This window comes from Siphateles boraxobius, unplaced genomic scaffold (genome assembly GCF_051911475.1).
Source record: "Siphateles boraxobius isolate OS27281-9 unplaced genomic scaffold, OSU_SipBor_1 9, whole genome shotgun sequence".
Lineage (NCBI taxonomy): Eukaryota > Metazoa > Chordata > Actinopteri > Cypriniformes > Leuciscidae > Siphateles > Siphateles boraxobius.
The window spans coordinates 13646520-13664635 of NW_027509219.1; the positions used below are offsets into that span (position 1 = coordinate 13646520).

The window sequence follows — 18116 nt, forward strand, 5'->3', positions numbered from 1 at the left end:
AGGACGTCCGGACCAGCAGCAGCGACACGGTCAGCCCCGCTTCCGATCACAAGCCAATGCAGGTGGGTAAAGCTCGGCTTTCCCGGGAGGAGAGAGAGAGGCGGAGATCCCAGGGTCTTTGCCTGTACTGTGGCAAGGCGGGCCACTTCATCCACTCCTGCCTGGTAAAAGACCAAGCCCGGTAGTAACTATGAGGCTACTATCGGGTGGGATCTCCGCCGAGAAGACCTCATCATCATCGACACACCTCCCGGTAAGACTTAGGTGGGCAACCAACATCTACGACACTAGGGCTTTACTGGATTCAGGTGCTGAAGGTAATTTTATGGACTCTAAACTGGCTAACCAACTTCAGATTCCCATCTCCCCACTCACCCACAAGATATCCGTCATTGCCCTTAATGGCCAGGAACTTCCTATCATTTCACATGCCACTAAACCCATTACACTCATCACGTCTAGCAATCACACAGAGACTATAACTTTTTTCCTCATGGACTCACCACTGGCACCCATAGTTCTTGGTAACCCCTGGCTCACCCAACACAACCCTAAAGTCGATTGGGGTCACAGTTCCTTGTCCGCTTGGAGTAATTGGTGTCATGAGTCATGTCTTGTGTCTGCGTGTTCGTCTGTACCTGTTTCTATGTTCCAGGAGGAGACAATGAATCTGTCTAACGTGCCCGAAGAGTACCAGGACTTGAGGGAAGTGTTCAGTAAGTCCCGTGCTTCTACTCTTCCTCCGCATCGTCCCTATGACTGTGCTATAGACTTAGTACCGGGTAAGTCTCCGCCTAAAGGCAAGTTATATTCACTTTCTGTTCCAGAGAGGGAGGCTATAGAGAAATATATTTCTGATTCTCTAGCTTCCAGGTTCATTCATCCTTCCTCATCTCCTGCTGGGGCGGGGTTCTTTTTTGTGGGGAAGAAGGATGGGTCTCTGCGACCGTGCATTGATTACCGAGGGCTGAACAACATCACGGTAAAGAATTCCTATCCTTTGCCGCTGATGTCTTCAGCCTTTGCAGGGAGCATCCGTCTTCACAAAATTGGATTTACGTAACGCTTATCATTTGGTCCGCATAAGGAAGGGTGATGAATGGAAAACTGCGTTTAACCCTCTGAGGTCTAAGGGGTTTTTGGGGTCCTTGAGGTGTTCTGACATGCTCTGACATTTGTGCTTTTTTCAGTTATTTATAAACATGTTAATGGCAAAGGTGTAAATTCACTCTATTTAGCACAAACGAGGCTACCGTAATATGTGAGCAACATGTATGTACATGTTTGTATTTTTTAGAGAATAATGTTTATGCTTGGTTATTGAAAAAACTAAAACTTAAAGTGTCTGAAATAAGGCCACAAAACACATACTAAATATGTGTCCACAAGACTTTTGACTAATGGGTGTTGTTGCCTAGAATTTTTGCTTCAAAATGATCTGAAAATCATCCTGCCTAATCATTTACACAAAACAATACATTGATTTAAATTTTATAAGACACCTTTTGTTTGGAAAGGTAATATGCGTGGAGGCGTGTTCACACCTGAGAAGACAAAGGCCGGATAATGTGCCACATACATAATGAGCTGCATATTAATTAACCCTTTCACACAGGTGTGACACTGGGTCCCAAACAATGCAAGGACAAAAGAAATTATCTATATATACATATTTTACAATTAGAAATTGTAACAAATTACAAATAGGTTACAATTATAACAACAATTACAATTTTAACAATATTTCAAGTGTATTTCTTTGTAAAAAGTATACATTTTATCATACGTATTAAAAAAGGTAAGGATTCATTAGTTTGAATATTGGAACAAACACTATAATAACATCTTAGTTGATAATTCAATATACCTAATTTATTTTTGACAAAACATCATACTATAGTATATTTAACTATGAGCAGAAATTGGTGAACAAAACCGTACCTGTTTAATGTGACAGTAGTCTTTTTTTACAGTCAAAACTTTATAATCTATCCAAAACTAATCACAAATGTGTTCATGTGTTCATGAAAACATAACGTTTACTAATGTAGGTGCGAGAGTGAATGAACGGCACAGACACGCGCTGTATAACTGTAGTAAACAAAGCGCTCACGCGCCTGTGCCGTTCATTCATCATTTAGCCTACACACAGACACGCAATTCATATTTAAACAGTCTTTTTGCCGTTTACAGTCAGACACTATTCAATATCGCGATTAGAACAAAGCACTTAAGAATAAATGACTTACTACATCAGCTGGATCCGTTGCTCCGCGAAATGAAATTACCAGCACTTCTGGTACATTTTCCAGGGTTATTCGATAGTATTATTCCTCACAGTGTAGGGATACACTGTGTACACAGCTCTAGTAAGATACTTACTGGACACGATGCGATTTATAATCCAGCTGGTGGGCGTTGGCATGTTTGAATGGCTTGCCTTAGATCATTTGCGTTTGAATACCGCGCGTTTTCCGTGGGCGTGGCACATTAACACGTAATCAGCTATAATGAGCTGGAAAGAAAAAGATTGACATCTCTCCATTTTCATACAGATTACATAAACTGAGAATATTAGTTTTTTTTATATAAATTAATTCATTTAAAAGAAGAGAGTTCCAGCTTCATTATGGAAAAACACTCGTGCCTGTATGACAAGTATTCGCTGAATTACAGTTAATTTTCGGACGCGTTTCAGAATGGACTTAACTGACAGAGAGAAGGCAGAACGCGCATCATGTTTGTTTTTCTTTATTTGGCGACAAGCACAACACTTTATTTTTATTGTGAGTATCCACAAAAAAAATAGACACTTATCAGGATCTTGAGTTTCTTTTGCACTGATAAGAAAAAAAGCGAGACTATCGCGCCGACCTCAGAGGGTTAATACCCCCAGGGGTCACTTTGAATACTTGGTCGTGCCTTTTGAGCTGTCCAACTCCCCAGCGGTTTTCCAGGCACTCGTCACTGACGTGCTGAGAGATATGGTTGATCAGTTCATATATGTTTACCTGGATGACATATTGATTTTTTCATCTTCTCGTCAGGAACACGTGCCGCACGTCAGACGAGTGCTTCAGAGGTTGCTAGAGAATGGGCTTTTTGTCAAGGCGGAGAAATGCGTTTTTCATGCACAGTCTGTTCCTTTCCTAGGGTACATCGTTTCATCTGAGGGAGTAGGTATGGATCCTGACAAGGTTAAGGCTGTGATAGATTGGCCAAGTCCAGATTCCCGTAAGGCCCTACAGAGGTTTCTGGGGTTTGCCAATTTTTATCGGCGTTTTCTTCGCAATTTCAGCCAACTAGCCGCGCCTCTGACTGCCTTGACCTCCCCCAAGAACGACGTTCAGGTGGTCCGATACAGCCGAGGCTGTATTCGCTAAAATGAAAGGTCGCTTTGTTTCGGCTCCCATCCTCGTTGCCCCTGATACTTCACGTCAGTTCATGGTGGAGGTCGATGCGTCAGAGGTGGGGGTAGGAGCAGTTCTTTCCCAACGTGCTTCCACAGACATCAGGATGCATCCTTGCACGTTTTTGTGCCATCGTCTATCACCTGCTGAACGCAACTATGACATTGGTAACAGAGAGTTGTTGGGAGTCAAGTTAGCGTTGGAAGAATGGCGTCACTGGTTAGAAGGGTCAGGGGTACCTTTTATCGTTTGGACCGATCACAAGAACCTTGAATATATCAGAACCGCCAAAAGACTCAACTCTAGGCAGGCTCAGTGGGCACTTTTTTTCGGACGTTTTGATTTTTCCCTTTCGTACCGCCCGGGTTCCAAGAACATCAAACCCGACTCATTATCTCGTATTCTTGACCAATCCGAACGCCCGTCTACTCCCGAGTGCATTTTACCCGAGACCCTATTTGTCTCCACACTCAGATGGGAGGTTGAATCGAAGGTCTTGTCGGCCTTAGAAGGGGTAATGCCTTCGCCCGATTGCCCACCGAATCGTTTGTTAGTACCAGAGGTGTGTCGGTCCGACGTTATTCAGTGGGGACATTGTTCCAACGTAGCGTGTCATCCAGGTGCTAACCGTACCAGCTTTTTGGTAAGACAACGATTCTGGTGGCCATTAATGGCTCGTGACATCCGCAGTTTTGTTTTGGCTTGTTCGATTTGTGCCACTGGTAAGACTTCCAATCGTCTCCCTGATGGGTTACTCTAACCGCTGTAAGTCCCTTCGAGACCCTGGTCCCACATCGCACTAGATTTTATTACCGCCCTCCCAAGGCAAGACGGTCGTTTTGACTGTCGTGGACCGGTTCTCGAAGCCGAGAATTTATTGGAGAATTTATCTAAATGTATTGGCCCGTGTACTGTCACCAAGATTATTAGTCCGGTGGCAGTCCGACTCAAACCTCCTGCGTACAGGAGAATACATCCCGCCTTCCATGTTTCTAAAATAAAGCCCGTGTTTCATGCATGCATTAATCCGCCTGTCCCGGTTCTACCCCCGCCGCGACTCGTAGACGGGGAACCAACTTATTCGGTAAATCGTATTCTGGACTCGAGAAGGAGGGGACGCAGATTCCAGTACTTGGTGGACTGGGATGGTTACGGTCCGGAGGAGAGAAGTTGGGTACCTGCTAGGGACATATTGGATCACTCCTTGATCGATGATTACAATCGGCAGGTAAGTCCGTCGGGGAACGCCAGGAGGCGTTCCTAGGGAAGGGGGTACTGTCACCGTTCATAGATTCACTTTCTCTATCTCGTCCACGTGCTGTTGTTAATTGTTGTCTGTGGGCGTGGTCTCTGATCACCGCTGATTACAGCACCAGCTGTCACTACTTGTTTGTCCCTATATATTGTTCAGTAATCAGGATCTCTGTTTTCAGATCGTTGTGGTTCTCCCCGTGTGTGTTCGTGTGCCGTGTCTGCCTTTCCTGGACTGTGGATTTGTTATCCTGTGGATTTGGCACCTGTTATCTTGCCTCTCTAATAAATGAGTTGACTTGCTTTTGCATCCTGCTTCATTACTGTTACAGTTTTAAAGTAAAAGTGCATTTTTAAAAGTCAGTTAAGAAACATACACCTACAATGATATTGTAGTCTCTCTTTAAGTGCACTTAAGTGGTCTTTAGATTAATCAAAAGGGTCATGAATTGAGAACTCAAATTTTCCTTGATATTTTGACATGTAAGAGGTCATTGTACTATAAAAACATCCTATAAGTTTCAGAACTCAACTTCCTTGTTAGTCCAAAAACAGCTTGTCAGTTTGTCACATTACGACGTAAAAGTGCGCCTGTCTTTCGTCTCACTATTGCATCATAATGGGCCAAAATCCTAGTCAGCAGAATCAGATCAACACCGACTTCTACATCCTCGTGTCTTTGGCCTCACCCACTGGTGTGCTAGTGAGATGAGAATGAGAGAAAAGAGATACAGGATCACTAGACTAAAAATAATATTACCGTCAAAAGGATTATAATGCTAAAGTGGTTATTTATTTCCTATCATGTGAATGTCTCAGTAGAGCATAATTTTTTTGTTCGTATATTTCACTGTGGATTATTTGGTAAAACAGTCACAATTTCAGCGCAGGCTTTGCAAACAGACCTTTTCTGTAAAATTCCAACCCGTGTAAGTAACTGTGCAATTCTAATACCTAATCTGTGATCAGTGATTTCTGATATGTAATGAATGTGTTATGTTCAAGAAAAGACACACAAACACTGCTTTGGCAGAATTATACTTTTACTTACTTAAAACTTCAGCAGCCACAGAATACGGAACCCCTGAGAGAATGACGTCACAACAGTATCACAGCATGATACTGCATGATACATATGAATTATGATAACAGATAATGAAAAACTGGTTAACAACCACAACAGCATGAACCCTCCCTTTATTTTCCCTGGAGCTGCCAATCAAACAGCGTGAGTTTATCAGTGACTGAAATCTGGACTCTAGCCAAAACTCCTGTTATAGTCAATGACACTGTCTACACTAGACAATGAATCTTTTATTTACATAGTGTGTGCACTGTTCATGAGAGTGCAGACATCGAGTTGCAATGAGAAAATCACTGCATTCATGCACTCAACAGACACATTTCTGTCATCAGCTTCAATGCTCATCACTGCAACCTTTCATGCGAAAGAATAAGTAAATGTAGGTATAATACTATAATGAACACTTTTCATGATTAGTTATATCTAGAAAGCTGTAATAGTAAAAATGTAGCAAAAGATTATGAGAGAGTTCCACCTGTAATACTTATTTAACATGCAAATATGTTAGCCAATCATATGCAAATATGTTAGCCAATCATATGCAAATATGTTAGCCAATCAATGGGTGTTTACACTGAAGTTAGACACACGCCCCGTTCAACAGAGCATTCAAAACAGAGAACTGTAATCTGTAATCCTGTAATCAAATCAAATTAACATTATAAGTCCACACTTCTTGACCAAACATCTTATCAGTGTTGGGCAAGCTACATAGAAAATGTAGTGAGCTAAGCTAGCAGTTACTCTACATTAAATGTAGCTTCACTACACTGAAGCTACCACCCTGGGAAATGTAGCAAGCTAAGCTACAGCAATATGGCAAAAGTAGTTTACTACATCTAAAGCTACTTTTTCAAATTTAATTTTTATATTGAACCAACTTAATTCCAAGTCAGTGATATCTCAGTGATCAATAAAATTGTCAATCAAATATAGGCAGGCATAATTTGTCAGTTCAATTGTTTATTCAACAACTGTTCCAAACCAATTTGGCCAAAAAATAAAAAAAAAACATAACTATATAAAACCATAGATCTATATAAAACTATAACAAAACCAGGTTTCTAGAGTGTGTGCATCTTTTTCCATTTCTCACATGTCAGCCCAAGGATTGATACTGGTACGTGATGTCACACCATACGTAATGCACCAAAAAGCTGGTTTGTAGGGCCCTATGAAATCCATTTTATTTTTTCCCACATTCACAATTTAGTTTTATTTTGTTTTAATTTTTCTGGACTCCCATTTTAATGGTTAAATAACATTTTAGTAATCAAAAACGTGTAATTAATTGAAATCATGAAACGTATATAATTTAACAATAATTTATTAACATTTTTAACTAAATTACATTTTAAGGGCTGTATAAAATAGATTTTTTTTAATGGTTTAAATTGTAATGACCAATTATTTAAAATGTAGGCCTAATGATTTAAGCAAAACCTTTTCAAAGGTTAAAACCAACCTTTTATTTTGACAGGTTGCCATGTAGCTAGACCTTTGAGTCTCTGTTTTGTTTTGTTTTTTTGATATGACGATAGTTTTTCTCAAATCAAGCTAAAATGCTGCTAAAGTGACTCTCAGAGCGGCTGTGTAGATCAAGTTCATCGATCCATTAATGAAAACATCGCAAGCGTCATGGGTGCTTATTGTGTGGTAAATGAATCCGCGTGTCTGAGCCATTCATTCACAGAGACACAGAACATGCATGATTCCGTTTTATATAGTCTTTAAGCGGTTTAATATTCACAGACACTAGTCTATATCGCGATTTTATTTAAGTTTAGGCTACTTACTAAGATCTGACAAATTCCGTGAAATTCCGCGTTATACAGTAAATTTTGTTTTTATGCATGGATATCGCAATTCAGTCCATGTTTTCAGTATTGCGGTAACTTAATGAAATCATATGGCCCTATGGTTGCCAACCACCGTAAAACAAGAAGAAGAAGAAGAAGTCACCGTCACTAACTGATCCAGCATCAGTGATACTTAGCAGTTGTATTTCCGATTTGAGCTTGAGCTTTAGAAATGCTTGGAAAAATGTAACGTTAGCTTGTGTGGAAGATACCGCACTACTTGATCAAAAAAATAGCTACGCTACTGAAAAGCTATTTGATTCAGAAAACAGCAACGCTACCACCACGCTACTGAGAAATGTAGTTAAACTAGTAGCGTCACTACTTGTAGCGACGCTACTGCCCAACACTGCATCTTATAATCAAATCTAATGCGATACATCAAGAGGCACCATATTTGATTTAAGAACTACAGCAGAGGACAGGATTATTTGCAACTTGACGAAGTTATACACAAAGCTATTCCATACAGAAGACTTGGAATATAGCCCAAAAGTTTGGACCACTTTTATCCTTATTGGGGCTTGACAGACTGTTGTTGAATGGATTATGTCTGTGTGATTATTTAAAAATTATGCAGCTCTCAATAAAATTACTATGAAAAGGAGGTGTTGTTAACTACTGCACAATAACATAGTAACTCACTGGTTGTTTGTTTCCGTTTAATCTGTCTGTTTTAATTATGCGGTGATGCTTGGATATCACTGCAGAATAGATGGATTGATAGATGAATGAGAGCAGTGGGATATACATTATTGATTGCACAGTATGCCAAGGTTAAAATGTTTTGAACTATGCATCTACTTCCTTTGTGGAAAAGGCTCATGTTTCACAAGCTATTCTCCATTAGGACCCCATTAGGCGGATAGGTGATGGCCATACTGTAACTGACCTTGATTGATTCCGGCACTGTGTGTGTGTGTGTGTGTGTGTGTGTGTGTGTGTGTGTGTGTGTGTGTGTGTGTGTGTGTGTGTGTGTGTGTGTGTGTGTGTGTGTGTGTGTGTGTGTGTGTGTGTGTGTGTTGAGAAGTGAGAAACTGACTCATGAACTCATGTGATGATGTGTCGTTTAGCCTTGGATGGATTTTAAGGAAATGAACACCTCGGCAACTTTTGACTATTAACCCACAAAGACCCGAACATATAAAAAAACAGTTATATATATATTTTAACCTTTTACTTGTTGTTGAAGGAGACCTCTAATGCAGATTTTTTTATTCAATTTTTGACATTTTAGTAAGTTTTTAGGCAAATGTATTATTGTTGGGTATGGCCCGTTGGGTAGAATTTCAGTGATTTCACTCACTGTCTGAACTAATGTAGAGAACATCTAAGGGTTAATTTGCAGGGTGTACTGCTTATGTAGCTCCATAACAGTAGCCTACATATACACTAATAATCACACAATATTAATAATTGGACAAGTCATATTTTTTTAAATAAAATTATTTATTTTTTAGTACAGATTGTATTTACAAAACCTGATGAACTTAATGAAAACTTTGCCATTTATGTGATTTAGCTCTGTTCAATTATGAAGAGATGAATTATGAATGATGTATCAATTATATAGTCCCAAAGGCAGTGAAAATTGACAGAGAAATAGCACATTGCACTTGCTGCAAAGTGTGTTGCTGTAGCCTTTACCACAGTGTCTGCAGCATCCTCTTTTTTGTTCATATCTTCTGGCACAAACTTTCGTAAATACTCCAGTGGTGTTTGAAGGGAGATGGCATCCTTAGTGATATCCTGACCTGAAAAATCAGTGTTGGGAATGATAAAAGCCTTCATCAGCCAGTGATGCCTGTCACGGGGCATGGTCTGTGTTCTTGAATGGCTTGATTTTGTTGGCATTATGTCCACATAATCATAAGTTTGGGGGTCAATGAGTTGTTTATTTTCGTTTTCCTTTTCTCAGGATGCTTAGAACACAACAATGTTATCTGGCAACGAATTCAGTCAGCAAAAAAGGAGAGGAAGGAGCTCCATGTGACATTCCTGGATTTGGCTAATGCATATGGTTCAGTGCCACATGAGCTTCTTTGGGCAGCATTTGATTTTTTCAGAGTACCAATGTCAATAACAAAATTTAGTGAAAGCCTATTTTGGAGATTTGCAATTTAGTTTCTCAACTCCAAAATTCAGCACCGCATGGCAATGCTTAGAGGTTGGAATAATGGCAGGATGCACCATTTCTCTACTGGCTTTTATCATGGCAATGGAAGTAATCATTAGGGCATCAAGATGGGTAGTAGGAGGAGAGCGCTTGGCTTCTGGGATGCGACTACCACCAATCAGAGCATACAAGGATGACATGACAACCATGACTACAACAGTAGCCTGCACTAATCGGTTATTGGGGAAGTTAACAGATAATACTGAATGGGCACGAATACAGTTTAAGCCCTCTAAATCAAGGAGCATCTCGATAGTTAAAGGAAATGTAGTAGATAATACATTCTTCATTAATGGTGAGGCAATACCAACAGTTTCTGAGAAGCCAGTGAAGAGTCATTGGAGATGGTACGATGGGGAATTAAAGGGCACAATTCGAGTGGGAGAAGTTAGACGAGAAGCAGTGGAAGGGTTGAAGAGCATAAACAGCTGTGGTCTATCAGGCAAACTAAAACTCTGGTGCTTTCAGTTTGGTCTACTGCCAAGGTTGCTGTGGCCACTGACTGTGTACGAGGTTTCTTTGACAACAGTGGATAAGCTGGACGCGTTACTAAGTTCATACATCAGGAAATGGTTGGGAGTTTCACGCTGCCTCAGCAGAGTGGGACTTTATAGTAAAGGAGTATTGCAGCTGCCAGTCTCTGCTTTAACCGAGGAGTTTAAGTGTGCCAAGGTCAGACTGGAAATGACTTTAGCAGAGTCATGCGACAAATGTGTAAGGGAGGCAGCCCCTGTGGTAAAAACTGGTAGAAAGTGGTCAGCAAAGAAATCTGTAGGAGAGGCAAAGGCTGACCTTCAAATTGTAGATATCGTGGGAGAGGTACAGCATGGAAGAGGGGGTTTTGGGCTAAGTTTAGCTCCTCCTAAATGGCACAAGGCAGGCCCAGCTCAAAGGAGGAAGCTGGTAGTCAACGAGGTGTTAAATCAGGAGGAGAGGATGAGATGTATAAAGGCCATTTCCCAGGCCAAACAGGGAGAGTGGATGAGATGGGATAGTGTGGAACAACGCAAAATGGGCTGGCAAGACCTTTGGTCAATGGAAGAGAGTAAGATCAGTTTCCTTATTAGGTCAACATATGATGTTCTCCCATCACCGCAGAACCTAAACCTCTGGGTAGGAGAGGATCCCTTTTGTCCTTTGTGTTCATCACCTGCCACATTAAGGCACATTTTGACAGTCTGTAAGGTGGCTCTTGGCCAAGGTCTAGAGATGCGCGGATGGGCTATTATTTCATCCGCATCCGTCCGCCATCCATCCGCACCAACGTTTTTGACCAATTTTCCCGCCCGCCATCCGCTGATACAAGGGGCTGCTGATGACAGCCGCGAGACTAGAAACCACCCGCCACCCGCCTGAATTTAATTAAAATATTTTTTTTCGTCACGTCATCCGCCCGATCCGCGGTTTATCCGCGGAGTCCGCGGCTATAACCGCCAACCGCGCATCTCTACCAAGGTCGGTTTACTTGGCGCCATGATCAAGTATTGCGATGTTTGGCTTTAGCATTGGACGGCAAGCGTAGTATGACCAATAAGTTGCCGCCTGTTCTAGCAAAACATTACACGCAGAAGACAATATTCCTCCGCCCAGGCGAGCAACCACCAAGAAAAGGTGCTAACACCAATTCTCGCCCAGGACAACTGGAAGCTGCTAGGGACTGGAAGATGCTGGCTGATCTTGATCAACGGCTTATTTTTTCACCTGAGTTTGCCACCACTAACCTACGACCAGATATTGTTTTGTGGTCTGGATCAGCACGCATTGTTCAACTGATAGAGTTAACAGTGCCATGGGAGGATGCGGTAGATGAGGCATGTGAGAGGAAGAAACTGTGGTATGCTCATCTGGCCACTGAAGCAGAACAGTGAGGATGGAGAGTTTATCGAGTGGAAGTGGGTTGTCGAGGTTTTGTGGCACACTCTACAACCTGGTTCCTCAGAGACGTCGGATTCAGTGGCCAAGAGTTGCGTCGCACAGTAAAGAACTTATCTGAAGCAGCAGAAAGGAGCAGCAACTGGCTGTGGTTGAGACGGAAAGTTTCTAGCTGGCTGTGTCCAGGCCGCCATGCTAAGGTTTCGTAGAATTCTTGAAAACTTGAAGAGTCTGTTGGTTTATTTGTATAGGTTGTATAGTATTTACAGTCATAACGTTCCTGTGTATATTGCGTAAATGACGGGTGGTTGGGCAGATATTATGTTTTGCGATAGGTGGTATGCCATACGGAACCGTTGCCACTGAAACTGCATATTAACGCACCAGTGGGCTCGACAACTTTAGTCAAACGGGTTGGTGCGTATGGTTGGGTTGCGGAGAGATTGTGAGATTGTGGTTAGGTCTCAGCAGCAGGAGGGATGTAGAGGTCAGTAAGCTGGGCTCAGTTGAGTGGGGGAAGGAGGGGGGTGACTCTGGGATGCCAGAGTCACTGTCGAGCCCTCTTGAGGTGTCGTAGGCTAGTCGACGAAACACTGAGGACGGAAGGTGCCCACTTGAAGACCCTAGAAATGTCCCCTACTTGGCTCAATCCAGACGGTTGTCGCGCTGGTCCACTAGGGAGACCACACTGTAGTTGCAGCCGTCGTGTGTGCTGACGAGCCAAGTACACTGCAGTCGTTAACGCCGGACAGAAGGGGAGTCACACCACCATATGGAAAGAAGCGTAAATGGGTGAAGCATAGTTTACTGTAAAGCTACGTCTTAGTGTTGCTTATCTTGGCGAAAGCCGAGTACAAATCAGCATGAAGTTTTAACATCTACTCTCGTGTAACGGAAATCATTCCAGTTCACAGGCATCTCCACATTCCTCTTCAATGCTTGTATCAGAATCCATTTAAAAATCACTGTTCCCATTTTGGACCACATCAATGACGTCATACACTTTGTAGAATCAGATAATTCAGTCTTTTCTGGCTACTTACACATTTTAAAGAATTCACACATTCCACAGAATTCACACAATACTGTCTGGCTAGCTTGTGCCCTCTACTTATCCCACCAATAGCACTTATACCCTCCACATTCCAGAAACATTATCACCTCTCCCACATGCAGCAAGCAGATATTTGGGCAAACAACAAAAGCCCAGTAAAGAAAACACAACCAGTTAAGTATATTTTTTATAAATGATAAGATACTTTATTGCTGATCAAATATTGCTGCACAAATACTTTCAAATTCTCAAAGAAATAATGTATTCCTTAATTCAACTTGAACTTATCATTTAATAATAATTAAATTTGGATTTAAACTCAAAATTATAAAGAAGACATTTAAAGTATGTGCATGATCAAAAACATTATGTATCTTTTAGTATTTATTTCACATGGAACAGATGAAGGTGAGTAAATTAAGACACCACTTTCATCTTTGGGTGAACTATCCCTTTAAGATTGACCTCTGAAACACTGCCCTCCATGATTAAAACTCTCAGTTGAATATGATGAAACGTTTCTCCGACGAAAGCACTAAACAGGACTTCGAGGACGTCACGCAGATGTCTAAGAAAAATGATCCCAATTCATAACGGCATCAACTTCTCATGCTCATTCCTCTTGTGAGTGTGAGGCTCAAATTGAAGAGCAGCTATATAAAGACATTCATTCACCTTCAATCTGAGTCCTTCATGCAGTCAGCTCTCCGCTTTCCACTGCTGGTATCTATCACCTCTGACAGACTCAAACTGTTTTCTTCCTTTGAAAGACACCTCATGCTCTGCTATCCAACAAACCTGGATCACAAAAGGTCATTGCAAGGTCAAGTGCGCTATAAGGTTTTGAATACACATAACGGACATATTTTCCTTTTATAATCATATTAATATTCATTAAAAGTATAATATGCTTCAATGTTACAGTAAAATAGTTTATACCTTGCTACATGTACAGTAGCAGTCCTTGATCATTCATCTCAACCCTTTATCTCCTTGTGCATGCAGTTGGTAAATCTTCTCACATATCATCATTAAACTTTTAGTTAAAATTTGTTTTATAAATTCACGTTCGCAAAATGTCAAAGCAGTATTTGTGGACAAATAGTAATGACATAGTTTACCCGCTATTAGCTTTAATTCACTTGACCTTATACAAAACTGTTTATGCACATGGTGTTAGACACCTCTTATCAATGAAATATGTTGTGACAAGTTTTTATTTTATAATTCTGCAGAGGCCCTCTGTTTAAAACATTGCAGTGCATTTTGCTCATTTACACAAATTATTATTGTGAGAGCAAAAGGGAACAACAGCAAACTATACTATGCAGTTCAGACGTTTGGGTCAGTAAGATAAATACAAAAATTAATTCCTTCTTAGATACAGTAATTCATTAAATTTATCAAAAAAAGTTTAATTTATTTTACAAAAGACTTTATTTTCAAATAAATGTTCTTGAACTCTCTGTTCACTAAAGAATCCTGAAAAATGGTATCATGGTTTCCACCAAAAAATTAAGCAGCCATTTTATTTAGTATTTAGGACATTACTAAATAACAAAAAAATAACATGCATTTTGTATGATCCCTATTATTTTGTTAAAATAACTATCATTTTGCAGATTCTCCAAGGAGTATGTAAACTTTTGACCATGACTGTATATAAACGTTTCTTGAGCACCAAATCGGCATATTAGAATGATTTATGAAGGATCGTGTGACACTGAAGACACTGAAGTCAGCTTTGCCGTCACATGAATAAATTGCATTTTAAAATATATTAAAATAATAAAAAACCGTAATTTTAAATTATATATTATAATAATATTTCACAATATCAATGTTTTTACTGCATGTTTGATCAAATAGGCAGCCTTGGTGAGCATAAGAGACAAAACATAAAAACATCTTACCGACCCCAAACTTTTGAAACACTGTGTATAATGTGAATAGTTCAGTTGATGTGTCTGGCTTCTCATCCAACTTCATAAAACCATCTGTGTGACCATGAGAAACTGCAAGACAGTTTGGCATGCAGATGGTAAGGACTTCGGCATTCCTAAAACAAGCAACTAACTTAAAGGGGTCATCGTATGCCCATTTTCCACAAGTTGGTGTGATTATTTAGGGTCTTCATGTAAAGTTTGCAACCTACTTTGGTTAAAATTCCTCAATGGTTGTGTAAAACAATACATCTTTTAACTCCTCAAAAACAGCTCTGTTCACAGCGACCTGTTTCGGTGCATTTCTCTTTAAAATGATAATGAGTAACTGTTCACCCCACCCCTCTCTTCCTTGGGGGGTGTCACACAAGACTCATAAAGTGCTGCTTTGGCTGACAGTATACAAATGGCTGGGGGAGGAAATATACTAATACGGGACAGTCCGTCAGTGGTCGTGGGCAGACCATGAGCAATATGACATCATATTGCTCAGAAAATCCAAACGGCTTTGATTATTGAGAGTGTTTAGACTTTTTGAGGATTCAAAAAAAAGGAGTGAATGGATTTTCCATTGTATGGAGGTTGTGTCCACACCCTGTAAAGACACATTTACAGTACATGCAAACACCATATAAAAGTGAATTTTGCATCCGCTGACCCCAGTAAATATTAGGAATATTAATATCATTCTTATCTCATATCTTCTTTGGAAATTAAATGGTGTAACTTTAAGAGGAATCCAAACTGAATGATAAGATCTTTCAAGATTCTATCAGCAGCAATCTGGCCATTTCTTGAAGGGCCATACACCCGTCAGGTGTCTTAACTCATCTGTCAAAAACCTTGATATGTTAGATCTTACCACGGTGGAGTACTGATAAGCACCAATATGCTTGATATTCATTTCTTATTGGGTAACAAATGAATATAGTAAATTAACTAAAACTATTGATTGATCTAATTGGGGTATCTCTCAAGTTCTTAAACACATTTTGTGAAATTTAGTAATTTTGTGAATTTTTTTGTGATATGTTAGTAAAATGTACTCCAGAATAGTTTTCTTAATTAGCATCTTAAGTATTCTTGCGTTTTCCAATAAAAAATATCGAATTACTTTAAATTGTCTGAAAAAAAAAATACATTTGACATTAAAGGGGTCCTATTATGTTTTTTTTTTTTAAGTTTTCAACTTTCTTTAGTGTGTAATGTTGCTTTTTGAGAATGAAAAAAGCCTGCAAAGCTACAAAGCACTAAATACAAGGAGTTATTCTCTATATCAGTAAGCACTGTTTCTGAACGCCTTGAAATGCCTCGATTGTAATTTTGCGGTTTTTTCCAGGAACGTACATGTCACAAGATCCCACATTTAAATAATTCCTGCCCAAAGCATAAAAAGGGGGAAGGCCTGGTTGGGTTGCATTAGTAGTATGTTAAAACTTGTGGTTATGGCAAGGGGTGTGACATTTCTGAAAGACGCTCAAAGTGGTTGACCAATCACAGCACACTGTCAACCAATTGCACATTGCACTTTTCGGAAGGAGGGGCTTCATAGAGACCAGAACTAAAAAGTGTTACTAACAGACTGGGAAGAGAGGTGCTGCAATAATGTAAAATATGTGAAAAATAATGTGTTTTTTAAACATTTAAGCATGACAACATTCTAGTTGAGAACAAAATACTATTTCAAGACTCTGAAAAAGGACATAGTAGGTCTTCTTTAAGGATTATTTTTGGAGAATATATCTTTTGTATGTATCTTTAAAAGGATAGTTCACCCCAAATTGAAAATTCTTACATCATTTGCTCACCCTTGTGTCATTCCAAACCTGTTTAACTTTATTTCTTAATAAAAAACAAACCAAAAAGTTATGTGATGACAAAAATAAACTACATTTAAATATTCACAATTAAGAAGAAACAAATGCATGTTATATGCTACTGACAATTTTGCATATCAAGAAAGTTTACAGTATCTAAGTTGTAAGACAAACAGTCAAAATGTTTCTGGTCACAGGTTACTTGTCTTTGTTGATCCACAATAATCAATAGTTGGCATATAATTCTTCAGCATATCTGAAGTGTCAACTGAAAGTGGAGAAAATCTGACTTATGACCTTGAATGCTGCCTGAATCATAATCATACACTGTTTGTAAAAAAAATTTCTCTTTCCATTCTGTCACCTGATGGAATTTTGGTTCCTTCCCATTGTCGCCTTTGGCTTTTGGCTTGCTTAGTTGGGGACACTTAATATTCAACAATATTATTGATCTGCCTGCATTGACACCATTATATGAGAACAGGAAAAAAACTTTTTTACAACAAAAATGAACCATCACTGAACTTATTTAAACTGGACTATGACATTATTTTCTTCTAGATCTGCTGTACAGCCAAAACAAACTTTTCTGCATTTCTTTTCCTGTTATCACTGTAAAGCTGCTTTGAAACAATTTGTCTGTAAAACTAAATATATAAATAACGGTGACTTGACTTGACTTGACTTGAAAGGTACATAAAGTCACACTTTTAAAGGGAACCTGTACACATACCTCATTACTAGTGCTGTATGTGTTTGGTTAATGACGTAACTTCATGACACCTGATTTGTGAAGAAGATAAAGCTGTAGACTTAATCCAGGAGAGCACGTTTGATCAGGGAAAACTGAGCCCACAGTCTAATAAAGCCCTGACATATTGTGATCTTTCTGGCTTATCATCGCGCCTTGCATCATCTACCTTACGTTTCTTTGGGGAGCAGTGGTGACCTAATGTTTAGAGAGTCAGACTTGGTTCGATTCAGGCAGGAAAAATGTAGTGTGAATGAACAGCGCTCTCTTCCACCCTCAATACCCACGACAATACCCAGCAAGGCACCTAACCCCAAATCGCTCCCTGGGCTCCACAGAAATTTCTCTGGGTGTGTGTGTCCACAGTTTGTAGTGTGTGTGTGTCTTCACTATTCACTGGTTAAATCCAGAGGACAAATTCTGAGTATGGGTTACCATACTTGGCCTTCACGTCATGTAACTTTACTGCTTGGTTAAAGTAATATTACAAAAAAAATTTTTTTCAGTAAAATATCATAAAGATCCATAAAACGTCTCAGGTTATGACTTTAACCATAGTTCCCTGAGAAGGGAACAAGACACTGAGTCGATGACGCTTTGGGAATGCCTCTGCATGATTGCGTCTGAAGGACGTGTGTCAACTAGTCGAATAGCGAAACAGAACATCTCGGGCAGGTGATGTCACGACCAGGAAAATATAAAACCACATCCGGAATGACCAGCTTTAGCTTTATAGGAGAACTCTGGGCAATTTTTAAGTTAATCTTGATTGTTATTACCTTTGTGAGTACTGTCTATAGAAAAAAACAAACGAACCGGATTGGTGATTGCAACACAGAGCTGTTACAGCTAATGCCCAGAACTCCAACTCAGCTAAAACGACAGTTAACGGGGCATAT

The 18116-nt window shown here is 39.9% G+C and overlaps 1 long non-coding RNA gene across 3 annotated transcripts; it reads right to left on the minus strand.

The window, feature by feature from the left end:
- Positions 1–13011: 13011 nt before the first annotated feature.
- Positions 13012–14722, minus strand: LOC143733019 (uncharacterized). Of its 3 annotated transcripts, XR_013201235.1 has the most exons (4): positions 14624–14722; positions 13646–13723; positions 13382–13504; positions 13014–13274 (listed from the first exon to the last, which is right to left on the minus strand). It is a non-coding gene; the product is annotated as an uncharacterized LOC143733019 (long non-coding RNA). The 3 variants fall into 3 exon arrangements; XR_013201234.1 differs by having other exon boundaries at positions 13012–13504; positions 14620–14722; XR_013201233.1 differs by having other exon boundaries at positions 13013–13504.
- Positions 14723–18116: the final 3394 nt, after the last annotated feature.